Here is a 13,316-nt window from a genome sequence, read left to right as displayed (position 1 = left end):
TTTCCTCTGAAAGAAAAACATTTCTTATTGTGATCTGCCTTTTATCTGGCACGAACCTAGAATGAAGTGTCTCACTTGTCAGAATTAAATGGGAATTTCCGTGCACACAATGTTCTTAAAATTTGTTATTAAATATAGAGGACTTTGAGGGTTGAAGCCATAAAGAGTCCTTTTAAGGTCTTGAAGGATATAATAGCTTAATTAACTTTGTAGAATGGTAATATTTGGCCAGTTATGAAGGTTCTTTGGAACCTGATATTAAGGAGACCAGAAGACATGAGTTCAATCCTTCAAGAAATGTCTAACTATGTTTTGTGGGCTAAAGTTTTCCTAATCACACTTCAGGGCATCTCTCTGGTTCATGCCATTCATCTAAGAGGATTGAACAAGGAAATGTGAATGAATCATTGCTATGAGAAAATTAAGATAATGGAGCCAGTAGCACTCTGGTGGCCTTGTAAACGCAATGACTACCTAAGAGGAAATGCTCAATAGTTTTTCAAAATCGAATGTTACTGTCTTTTTCAGTTTTATTTTGGCTTCAGTATGGTTTTATTTCTGTGTGGAAGGTTTTTGGTTTCTTTGTTTTTTTGGCCATTCCATAGCTGAATTTGCCATGATCAGTCTATTCTAGTGTCTATATGTTCTAGAAGCAGATAGAATCTATGGTGACAAAGATAATTCACATTACTTAGAATATTCCTTATGTCATCTAATTGTGAGGATTTCCAGTACAAATTTAGCAGACAGACGTTATCTGAAATCTCCAGAGAGGCAAGATGGGGAGGCGGGTCACAAAATAGTTTAGATTCTTGTTAGCTCGTGTTGCTTGATTCACAAACCCCATTCTTTACTTAATTATGTGATTAAACTGCCTTTTTGGCCATTTTATCTGAAATGAAATAACTGTACTTTGAAAGACATACAAAATTAATTATTATAAGTAAAAAAATCTTATTAATTATCTTTGGGTAGAGATATTAATTTTTATTTCAAATTACTGTGACTTCTATTATATTAATAAGAATTTACAGCAAAATGTGTGTTGCCTCAAAATGTGTGTTGCCTCATCCATAATACATCATGTGTGATTTTGTAAGCATAATTATACGATATTATAGAAAAGTTATTTAAATTATTTGTTAAGATCAAAAGTCACATACTGGTTATCCAATCTTGTAGAAAAATAATGATACCAAAACTTGCATAACATCAAATCATTAGATAGTGATACATAGTGTTATACAGAATACCAGTAATTAAAGATATGGCTACATGACTCTGAAAATATCTTTCACCATGTTCCTAAGCTATCTTTATAATACAATGTTTCAAAATATTGAGATACATAAAAGATATTTTTATTTGTTTAGGAATTAGATGTCTTAGATAATCAAAGTTTCGCTCAAAGCCATTCCCGACACAGCCCCATCAAACAGCTTCTTAATGTGTTTTTGTATTTATCAAGAAGATTCAAGTCTTGTCATGGTCTGTTGAGCTTACTGACTTTAAATCTTGAAGCCTCATGGGTTTCCCTCTGGAAAGGAAAAAGAATGAATTCAGTACCATACCTCCCTTGAAATCCAGCCCTTATGTCTAATAGCTTTAAAATTAGCAATAAGCCCAAGGGAGTCATTTAGTGCTGCTCCGAATGTTAAAGCATGAAAAGCCTTTTGATTTGAATCTTAGGAAGCTTAAAAATTTTATTTTATCTTAATATGAATTCAAAACTTTAACTTTATTTTTAATTTGACAAATGTGAAAGGCACAATGCCATTTCTTGTTAACCACTCCTTACAGATGGTATACCATAAGAAACAAACTTCCTCTGCCTGTAAAAATCCTGAATGGAAAGCTTATTTTCTACATATCCTGAAAAAAAGTAAGAAATATTGTTGCATGTGAAGATGATTCAGTCAAATAATCTATATCTGTAAACATTTAACCTTGACCTGCTTCATCTTGGATGCTCTAACTCCTTTCCAGGTTTTATAAGCAGATCCTGACTTATTTCTGTGAATGATGTAAACCTGGATAGGATTTTCATGAAAATGGAAAGGTTATCACATTATCTAATGATCACATTATTTAAGGCACTGAATTTAATATATCACATTTATATCTTGCTTCAAATTCATAAGACAGTGAGGTAGGTATAGTTTTCCCTATTTTATTAGTGAGGAAATGAAAACAAAGTTTAGGCAACTGTCCAGGCACAACAAATTTGAACCTGATTCCATATCTGTAAAATGAAACCAGCTATAGCTTCATCTCTGAATTATTATAAGGGTAAAATAAAATACTACATATAAATGGTCTGGCATGTTATAGACACGCAAAGTGAAGAGTAATTGTGTTACTGTGGTGATGATGGCCATGGTAGATAGTGGTGTTAGGTTTGAAGTAGAATCTCTGTAACTTTGAAATCCCTTTTATCTTGAAGTAATATGTTTTGAGACAATCTGAGTTGGGCATCTTACGATTAATATGGAAATTATGTGTGAAGGTTTGATTTAAATTTTCCATAAGGAATAAAAACAGCGCCAAAGTGGAAATTGGGCTTATTTTGGTACAGCTGTAGTTTATAGTATCGTCTTACTGAAAAAAAAAAAAAAAAACTTCCATAAAGTTTTACAATTAGATTTATCTATAGCTGAATATGCTTTTCCTGAATTTCAAAAAACTGAAGATTGACTCCTAAGCTGCTGAGGATGGCCTAATGAATTCTTAGTGAATTACAAACTTTGCAAGTCAAAATGTGCTCTCATTCTTTTTATTTAATACCAACCATAATTAAATGTTCAAATCATGAATATTAAAAACATCTTTAAAAAGAAATGACTTTTCTAAAATAGAATACCACTTGAATCATACTGATGACCCAAAATAGTCTACCTTTTTTTTTTAAGTGCAGGTTGATTGATTTTCACTGACAAATAAAAATTACCACATGCTGATCTGAATAGGTAATGAACACAGGCATTTATTTAAGAAAGATCAACTGCCCTTTTTGTGTATTAAGTTTCTATAGGTGTGTATTTTAATTGAAATTGTCCCACTTTTTGTTACCTGCCTCTACTTCCATACGGCCAACATTTGTCACTAAGTTTTATACACACCCATGTGCAATATTTAAACTAAAGAGAATGTTCTAATTTCTCCTTTTTTTCTATGTAAGAGTCAACAAAATATGATACACAGAATTCTTTTCCACACCTAAGTTATGTACTTGAAATAGTCTTCTAATATTTTTTATATTAGGGTTCTCCAGAGAAATGAAACTGATATTAATATGTATATAATAATGATAGTTCATACAATTATGGAGGCTGAGAAGTCCTAAGACCTGCAGTAAGCCAACTGGAGACCTGGGAGAACAAATGTGTAGTTCCAGTCTGAACACCAATAGGCTTTCCATCCAAGAAGACTTGATGTTTCAATCCCACACCCAAGGCCAGAAAATTTCTCAGCTATTACTTATTTACACATTTAACAGCTATTTATTAAGATTCATGGGAACCAGAAACTATGCTATGAATTGGATATTGGTGGTATTGCAAATGTGGTCAGGCAGGGGGGAGTTTCCTCTTACTCAGCTTTTTTCCTCTATTAGTTCTTCAGTTGTTTGAATGAGGCCCACTCACATTACGGACTGAAATTTGCTTTACTCAGTCTATCTATTCAAATGTTAATTTCATCCCAAGACACACAGAAATACCCAGAATAATGTTTGGTCAAATGTCTGAGCACCTTGAGACTCAGTCAAGTTTGCACATTAAATTAACCATTGATATTTTTAAACTTGCTTTTGATTAATCTTTTCATTTTGAGATAATTGTAAATTCACATGCAATGGTAAGAAATAATACAGAAAAATCCCAGAGATTTCATACAGAGAAACTGACTTTGTCCAGTTTGTTACCTAGGTGGTACCATGTTGCAAAACTATAGTGCAGTGTCACAACTAGGATATTGACACATTCAGTGAAGACAAAAACATTTTCCTTGAAACAATAATCTCTCATGTTATAATTTTAAAGCATACCACTTCCTTCCCTCCATCATAGCCCCCATGTCTCTGTCAATTACTAATTTGTACTTATTTCTAAAATGTTGTCACTTGAAGAATGTTCTATGAATTGAACCATACAGTATGTAACTTTTTGCTTTAGCTCCTTCACTAGCACAATTCTGGAAATTCAACTAGGTTTTGGATGTATCAATGAACATTCTTCATTCTTTTTTCTTTTGGTAGAGTATTATTCCTTGGTATGGATCTACCACAGTTTACTCACCCATTGGAAAACACCAGAACTGTTTCAAGTTTTGTCTATTACAGATTAAGTTGATATAAATACTTGTATCTAGTTTTTCTTTGTAAAAAAAACTTTTAATTTTTCTGGGATACATGCCTAAGAATACAATTGTTAGGACATATGGTGGTTGCATGTTTAGTTTGGTTTTTGTTTTTTTGTTTTTTTGGGTTTTTTTTGGTCTACTCCTATTGGTGTTTCTGAGTTTCTGCCTTCTTGTGCTCAAAGTCTGGAATATTTAAGGCAAAAATAAAACCCAGAGAGTCATAACTATGTTGTTTCATGGATCAAGAGGTCTCTAGTAGATCTCCATTCTTCTTTTAATCTTATAGATTTTTATTGATTTATTTTAATATTTCTTTTATATATATTATTCATGGCTTGTAGCTGTTCTTAGCAGGAGAAGTATCAAAAAATATATCTGCTCCATCTTTCTGAAGCAGAAGTCTGCCCTAATAGTTTTGTTTTCTAAAAATCCTGAGATCAAATGATCAAATTATGAAATGAGACATTTATGTACACAAGAATTAAATATTCTTACAATCATGGAGTGTGTGCTTTCCCTCTCTCTCTCTCTCTCTCTCTCTCCCTTTCTCTCTTTCTTCGTATCTAATGGTTGTGCTGATATATCATTTGCTCTTCTTTATTCATATCTATTTGTATTCCAAAACTGCCATACCTATATTTACACCCACATCTATCTATCTATGTATCTATCTATCTATCTACTAATAACAATTACCTTATCATCACTATTTATAGTAAATATCTTTCCTCCTTACCTATATAGGTCTTTAAGAGACATCTTTTTTAATATGTGTCTTCTTTAATACATTTTTGCTTTGTATTTGAAACCAATGTAAAGCCAGTGCATTTTGAAATATGAAATACATCAAATGTTATGTATAAATTTGAATTTCTCAGCTATTACTTATTTACACATTTAACAGCTATTTATTAAGATTCATGGGAACCAGAAACTATGCTATGAATTGGATATTGGTGGTATTGCAAATGTGGTCTTCCTGCCATGAGATAAATATATGTTATTTTATATACATGTATATTTTATATCCTTCACTCTACTTGCCAAAACTTTCCTACATTAGTGTACACACAATCACACACACACACACAATACACATTGTAACACAATCCACGTGAAAATGAATGTTCTAGTAGTAGAGTCTGTTAATTAACAAGGCTGGGAATTAGTTAAGTTAAAATGACAATTTTCTTTGGTTGACTAAAATACTAATTAATACTATAAACTCAAATCTTGGAATATTTCATAGTTTTTGGCTCCAGATATCTCCTGCTTACCTTTGCCTAGTTTCACAACAGAGCATGTTTCAAAATATTTCATATTTTCCAGGGCAACTTGAGGCTGCATGACATTTATAATGGAAATGAGATCCTTACTCCCCCCAGCCCCCACTCAGTCTCTCATTCTCTCTCTCTTTCTCGCTCTCTCATTCACTTGTGATATGGAGCTGTAAGATAAAGCATGTTAAGGATAACTTGTTCTTAGTAGGATATAATATTTATTTAATTGTGTAAATAATCTTTTATTCTTTCTCAAAGAACACCATTTTGAGATATATTTTATTGTCTAAACACTTCTCTAAGTCAAAACTCAACCATACAGATTATAGATCATATGCCCCTCAAGGACAAAAGTTAGCCTTCATTCACTGTTTTATCACCAGGTCCAGTCACTGTGACTCATGCTTATTAGATGAAGGTTGGGTCAAGAACTGAATAGCAAGGAGCCAGCCAAGATCTGGTGGCAGAGTGTTCCAACTACAAAATGTCAAGGTCATAAAAGACAGGATGATGAACAAGAGCCAAATGTGTAATAGAAGGACAGAGAAGAAGACACTGTAGAAAGAGAAATCCTAGGAATGAGCCCTGGAATGATTCAATATTTGTAAGAAATATACTAAGCACACAGTAGTTCTCAAAAAATTTATAAGAATTAACATATTTACTTAAGTATCTAGAGAAACATGATTTATTTTTAAGTCACTTTGTTTATATAAGTAAGAATAAGCTAAAATACGGAAGCAATCAGCCAACCCACATTGTATGTTATACGATGAAGTTTAAATATTCCATGTTTGTTTTTCAATAACACATACAGTCTTCCAATTATATTAATAACTTTTCCCAAAAGGAATAATACTTAATGCATACTTTGGAGTTCTCCCTTTCTCATCTCTTGTATGTTTTTATATAAGTGATGCTCTGAGTCTGTTGGAGATGGAGTCCAAGGGCATTGACAAAGCCTGGCGCCACGGCCTTCAATGTATCTCTTAGTGATTCTTTCCTTAGGCTGACTGGTGGGGATGAGGCATGGGTTGCATTCCTATCGTTCTGTCTGTGCCCTACACTTACTCTCCTCAGCAGGAGAAACCAGTGGAAACAGATTTCTGCCCTAGAGTTTGTCTGACCTGCTGTGCTATTCCAAGGGAAAAAAAAAATTGCTGTTTGGTGTCACAGTGGTCATGAGTGGTCTTGGAATTCTAAGATGAAGAAGACAGGGAAGGGCCTTCACTTATTGGAATTTGTCTTTAAAAAATAGTGCTAGAGAGCCTTTGTAAAATATTAATATGCTACTAAAATTAAATCGCACATTTGTAGTTTTTAATCTCAGTTGTAACTTGAAACTACCAACTTTTCTCACTGCCAGGCTCCGAGCTCTGCTGTTTCAGCCTTTGATACACTCGAGCTGAAGTCTCAATGCCTGGGCAACTTGGAAGTTTTAAAACCCTCTATGATCTTGTGAAACATTTTATCAAAAAATGACACTTGTGCCTCTGAATTAGCAACCCACTGGCATTCTTTCAAATTTCTTGAATGGCTGCTGGTAATTCTCACAATTGTAAACTATTTGGTGCAGACTTGGGTTGTTAATAGCTATCCTTTGAGTACTTTGTGATTCCCCTTGATTTTTAAAAGAATTTAGTTTCCTATATAACAACCAAGTTGGAACAAAGACTACCTAAAGGTAAGACGTTTAATACATGTTGCATAAAGCTTGAGAGTCTCAGGTCCATAAGACTGTTGAAACTGAAAGTATTACATTCTTTATGAATAGGTTGGGGTCACTGATTGATGGAAGTTGATTGTTGGAGCTGTGTCAGTTCAGTTTCTGGGATTTAGCCTGTCACCTATCTAACTTCTTATTCTAGGCTATTTGTGGCCAGTAAAACTCCATTCAGAAATCAAAAGATAAGCACTGCTCTATTATTTGCAGTGTGGGCTGAATCAGGAATGGGAATGTGTGCTCTCTGCCTTGTCTCATGATTTCATTCGTGCTTTAATTCTCCTCAAAATAACTTGAACATTTATGTCACTCTCTTCTCTTATGACATGACACTTTATGGGAACTTATGTAAAGAAGTAAACACCAGATCTCTTCACAATGAGTGCAATTTTTAAATAATTTGTCGTAGGTTTAAAAATTAACTACAGGTCTCCGTATTTTCATTGTCAGAAATTTCATCTCATTGGGCTGTTTTTTTCTTATCTGGGAGTACCAGTGATAAAACAGTGATTTTTAAGTAATCCAAGCCCTCAAGAGGGATACAGGAAACAAGATCTCACTTTAGAGGGAAGTGATCTAAATGAGAATACTCAAAAAGATAGTATTTATATCACTATTTTCTGATGATCTATAATTTAACAAAGTATCTTGATTATATTTTGCCATACCTTTGAATGTGAACTTGGAAATTCTGGTAACTCCCCCATAAAGCATGAGTGATCTGGATCTTTGAAGATTCTAGTAAACTGCAACATTCAGGTTGATTTTTACTATGAAATGTTTCACAGAAATAAGCATCATGAAGTGACATTTGGTAGTAACACATGCTTGAGGTAGATAGGATTGCTTTTTTTTTTTTTAGTTTATTTATTTATTTTGAGAGAGAGCACACACATGCATGTGTTCATGTGTGCACACATGGAGAAGGGCAGAGAGAGATTCAGAGAATCCCATGCAGATGCTACATTGTCAGCACAGAGCCCAAGGTAGGGCTGGGGTTCAATCTCATGAACCATGAGATAATGGCCTGAAATGAGATCAAGAGCTGGGTGCTTGGGGCACCTGGGTGGCTCAGTCCGTTAGGACTTTGGCTTAGGTCATGATCTCACTGCTGGTGAGCTCGAGATGTGTGTCAGGCTCTGTGCTGATAGCTCAGAACCTGGAGCCTGCTTCAAATTCTGTGTCTCTGCCTCTCTGTGCTCCTTTCTTGCTTGTGTGCTCTCTCTCTCTGTCTCTCTGTCTCTCTCTATCTCTCTCTAAAAAATAAATAAACTTAAGAAAAAAAAGACCTGGGTGCTTAACCGACTGAGCCACCCAGGTGCCCCAGAAAGGAATGCTTCTGATCTAAAAGCCTCATAATGAATATGAGAGATGGAAATTGAGGTTGATGAGGATTACAATTAAGAAGTGTTACCACTTGCCAACCATAAACAAATTATGATCCCACCTGTAGTGATAACTCAACTTCTTTATATAAGCAAAGATAAGCAAAAAACTTAGAAAATAATTTTTGCACTCTTTGCTCACCCCTGCTTCATATTTACAATTTCTATCAATAGCTACAGAATCCTGCCATTCAAGTTAAAATGTGCACATGTCTCTGGCATAAAAATGGAAGAAACTTTGAGGATTGCTGGTTGCCACCCTGAACTTCTTTTTTCAAACAAAAATCAATGGCTTTAGAAAGAGGATGCAGGGTTTTGTTCTTCAGTTGAAATAAGGATACTATACAACCAACAAAATAACCAGAGATTAAAGAGATCAGGATTATTTTGAATTATCTTGGGAAGAAAATTTCTGCTCTCTTGGTGAAAGCACCTCCAAAGAAAGATATAAAGGTTGCACTGTTTATGCATCATTATTATCTCATTATTAAATTATCATATTATTATATCTCTACTACTGATGAGAAGATATTAGTGATAAGTCATAGACATCCAACTCTGGGCAACAACATAGAGTTTAAAGGTACATCCTTTAGTCTTACAATGGTGTTTTCCAACCAATGCTAGAACTTGAAGCAACCATGAGAAGTACTTTTCAGCATTCAGTAGAAATATCTCCAGTGTTAGAGAAGGATTATGGAGGTAGATTAAAGATGGTTTCAGTAAAAAGTCACTGTGGCAGCTTGGTTCAAGAAGAGTGGAAGTTGCTTTAACATCCAATGCCATCTCGGGCTGAGAGACTATCTGGAAACTCTTTGATATTTTTTGTGTTTTGCAAGGAATCATCTTTATAAATGGATTTCTTGAGTAATTCTGCTGAAATTACACCTTAAATCTTAATTTCAGACAGGGAAGTAACACAAAGGGAAGCTTACATAGAAACAAGGATTGCTTCTATTTACACCCTAAATATCACAATGGAAAGGTTTGATTTTCATTTCAAAATTTAAGAACATGGAAAATATTGTTGTAATTTCTCCCTTGTCTCCAGTAAATACTACTTTGTAATCAGTTGTTCATTCTACTCTTCTTCACAATAAATGGCACCTACCTCCTTATCAAAAAAGATTATTGTATGAATTACAACTGAATGCTAATAAAGAAATTACTTCATGAAATGTAAGTTGTTCTTTAGAGAGGTGAACACAGTAGTTGTGGATGAGCTTTTAAGCTTATAAATGCAATTTAAATTGCAAATGTAAACTATCAGAAGGAAACACCTGTAAGTTTTCAATCAGGCATCCACTGATTTTTAACCAAATCAATACATTGTAGCAGGACAATGTATTTGTACCACCCAATCAAAACGAATAAGGACTATCTTCTTATTATCATAAAAGCAATAAAAATGGCTTGCACAGCGTTCTTCCCTTAATTTGTCTTTCACTCTGCACCATAAAGATAACAAAGTGCTCCATTTCCAAAGAACATATTGTTTTCCTCTGTATGTTTTTCATCACTGAAGTCTAGAGAGTATTGTTTTTTAATTTGCTGATGGAATCCATCAATTAGAATTAGTTTAAATGTCGTGGGAGGATAATGACAATGGGTGTGAAAGAGAAGAGGAATGTGTAGTGTGAATTAATGGTGCTTTTATGGCACTTCTCATCAGATTCATGGCCGGGCTTATCTGATGAGTAAATAACTTATGGATATGTCAAAGCCGGGAAAGGAGAATGTGGTTACAGTCATCTGATTAGAGACATTCATGTAAGAAAGATGGAATCAACATTTATGATTAACTGTTATTAAGGCCTTATATATGAATGTCATTTTTTAAGTTGCTGACATTGTCTTGGGTTCCTCGGCCTCAGTGTCAACTAAGTCAAGTTTTTATTCTCATCTGCTGCTAACAAGCTATATCAATCAGGAACATTCGCTGTGGTGAAATTTGTTTTCTCCCCATGAGGAAAAATTTTTACATTTTCTTCCATCTTTAAGGCTCTATGATTGTAATCATTCTAATGTATGATGATCCAGGCGACCAAAATTCACTACGTGCAAGTCCTAATTACAAATTGACTGTCCTGTGTTGTGTTATAAAGATGTGATATTCATTAAAAGTTAGAACTGATCTGATTTCAATGCAGATCTCTAAATTGTAAGCCCAGAATCCAAACTGATGCAGCCGCTCTGGAAAACAGTGTGGAGGTTCCTCAAAAAATTAAAAATAGACCTACCCTATGACCCAGCAATAGCACTGCTAGGAATTTACCCAAGGGATACAGGAGTGCTGATGCATAGGGGCACTTGTACCCCAATGTTTATAGCAGCACTCTCAACAATAGCCAAATTATGGAAAGAGCCTAAATGTCCATCAACTGATGAATGGATAAAGAAATTGTGGTTTATATACACAATGGAGTACTACGTGGCAAGGAGAAAGAATGAAATATGGCCCTTTGTAGCAACGTGGATGGAACTGGAGAGTGTGATGCTAAGTGAAATAAGCCATACAGAGAAAGACAGATACCATATGGTTTCACTCTTATGTGGATCTTGAGAAACTTAACAGGAACCCATGGGGGAGGGGAAGGAAAAAAAAAAGAGGTTAGAGTGGGAGAGAGCCAAAGCATAAGAGACTCTTAAAAACTGAGAACAAACTGGGGGCTGATGGGGGTTGGGAGGGAGGAGAAGGTGGGTGATGGGTATTGAGGAGGGCACCTGTTGGGATGAGCACTGGGTGTTGTATGGAAACCAATTTGACAATAAATTTCATATATTGAAAAAATAAATAACTAAATAAATAAAATAAATTGTAAGCCCAGGCACTGCCTGTGGTGGAGTTTGCAGTTAAGCTTGACACTACCAAATGTTAGCTATTTTTTCCACCAACTTATGCTCTGAACCAGAAAAGTTATCAACAACAATTAATATGGTAAAATAATTCTTGCCTGCAACCCATAATTGACACACAAGCATGGGTCAGCATTAGCAATCTTGGATATTTTGCCTCTGAGACCTGAATTATTGAAAACTAAGTATCACTGGTGGGCAAATGAAACTTGGTTTTTGGAAGGGTAAGAAAAGATGGGAATAAGCAACCTAAAATGCTTGACCATCCTCTTGGTCTAACCCAAGATAAAATAGGTTTCTGTGTAGAGCCTCTCAATGTGGCCAACAAATAAAACAGAAAGGAACATGAACAAAATCTTGTCCAAATTTGGAAAATAAATATTTGATGCAAACATTACTATTTTTCATTCATTGTGTCTTAGCATAGACCTTCTGTGAGCCACAAGAATCCTTAATTTACAACCTGGAGAAAATTGTTTATAAATATAAATTAAATGGGGGCGCCTGCGTGGCTCAGTCGGTTGAGCATCCAACTTCGGCTCAGGTCACGATCTTGCGGTCCGTGAGTTCGAGCCCCGCGTCAGGCTCTGGGCTGATGGCCCAGAGCCTGGAGCCTGCTTCTGATTCTGTGTCTCCCTCTCTCTCTGCCCCTCCCCCGTTCCTGCTCTGTCTCTCTCTGTCTCAAAAATAAATAAATGTTAAAAAAAATAAAATAAATAAAAAAAATAAATAAATATAAATTAAATGAATATATGGTGACATTTAACAGATGAATTACATCATGATTCTGCATTTTTACATAACATGTCAATAATATTTAAAACCTACTTTGAATTGTGCCATTATTTCAGGAAAAAATAGTGAAGTTTCATATATTTTAAATTCATCAAAAGAAAAAAAAATTTTCTGTTTCAACCAAGTATAGCAGCATAATTAAGTCAGTCAGATTGAATTAAAACAGCTAAATTAACTTGGAGCCCTTTCTGCCATCCTCCATAAGTCTGCAATTTTTAATTAATGTTTAAAATGCAGTTTGCTTGTAGTTGATATTTAATTTATAGCTATAAACAAAATATGTAAGCTTATGGTAATTTGAATATTTTCCTCATGAAAGATTCTTTTGGCCTTAAAATGATAGAAAATGAATACAAATACAATTTAGCTCTTTTGTAATTAAAATAAATGTTTTGCTTTCTTGTTGTTTTACTTTAAAGTAAATTAAAACTTAATATACCATACACCCAAATAACTGGGGTATTAATAGTCTTTAAAATGTAGTTCCACAACCTATGGAGTCTGAGCTAATAAGTTGCCAATTTCTTAAGCATCTCTTTGAAATTCCAGGGTAATTCCATATGATAGTCCATAATCAGTTATGAATAAAATGATGAGCCCTTAGAGGACTATAAATTCATCAGGTTCATAGAATGTACAATCTGGGCCTTGTTTCTTTGAAAAAAAGGTCTGTGAATTATTTAGATACTTATATAATAGCCTAATTATAAGAAAAATAGAAACTTCAGTGTTAAAAATCTACAGTTAGTTTATATATTTTAAAGGAAACATGACATCTCACTGTATAATAATTTTATATGTATATGTCAAATTTTTATATGTATAGGAATGAAGAATGATTTTTGGAAGAAATAAATATAACATGTCTGGAATTAAAAATTTAATTATAGAAAAATCAGATGCTCAAAATCAAACTGA

The 13,316-nt window shown here is 34.2% G+C and overlaps 1 long non-coding RNA gene across 1 annotated transcript in view; it reads right to left on the bottom strand.

The window, feature by feature from the left end:
• LOC131507075 (uncharacterized) overlaps nucleotides 1-13,316 on the bottom strand; it is a 192,984-nt gene continuing 179,668 nt past the window's right edge. Inside the window, exon 6 of the long non-coding RNA XR_009259307.1 lies at nucleotides 1-1,537. This is a non-coding gene — a long non-coding RNA (uncharacterized LOC131507075). The remainder of the gene's footprint in view (nucleotides 1,538-13,316) is intronic.

Source organism: Neofelis nebulosa, chromosome 3 (genome assembly GCF_028018385.1).
Source record: "Neofelis nebulosa isolate mNeoNeb1 chromosome 3, mNeoNeb1.pri, whole genome shotgun sequence".
Classification (NCBI taxonomy): Eukaryota; Metazoa; Chordata; class Mammalia; order Carnivora; family Felidae; genus Neofelis; species Neofelis nebulosa.
Note: the sequence above shows the minus strand (reverse complement) of the source record. Positions and strands in the feature narration are given on the sequence as shown.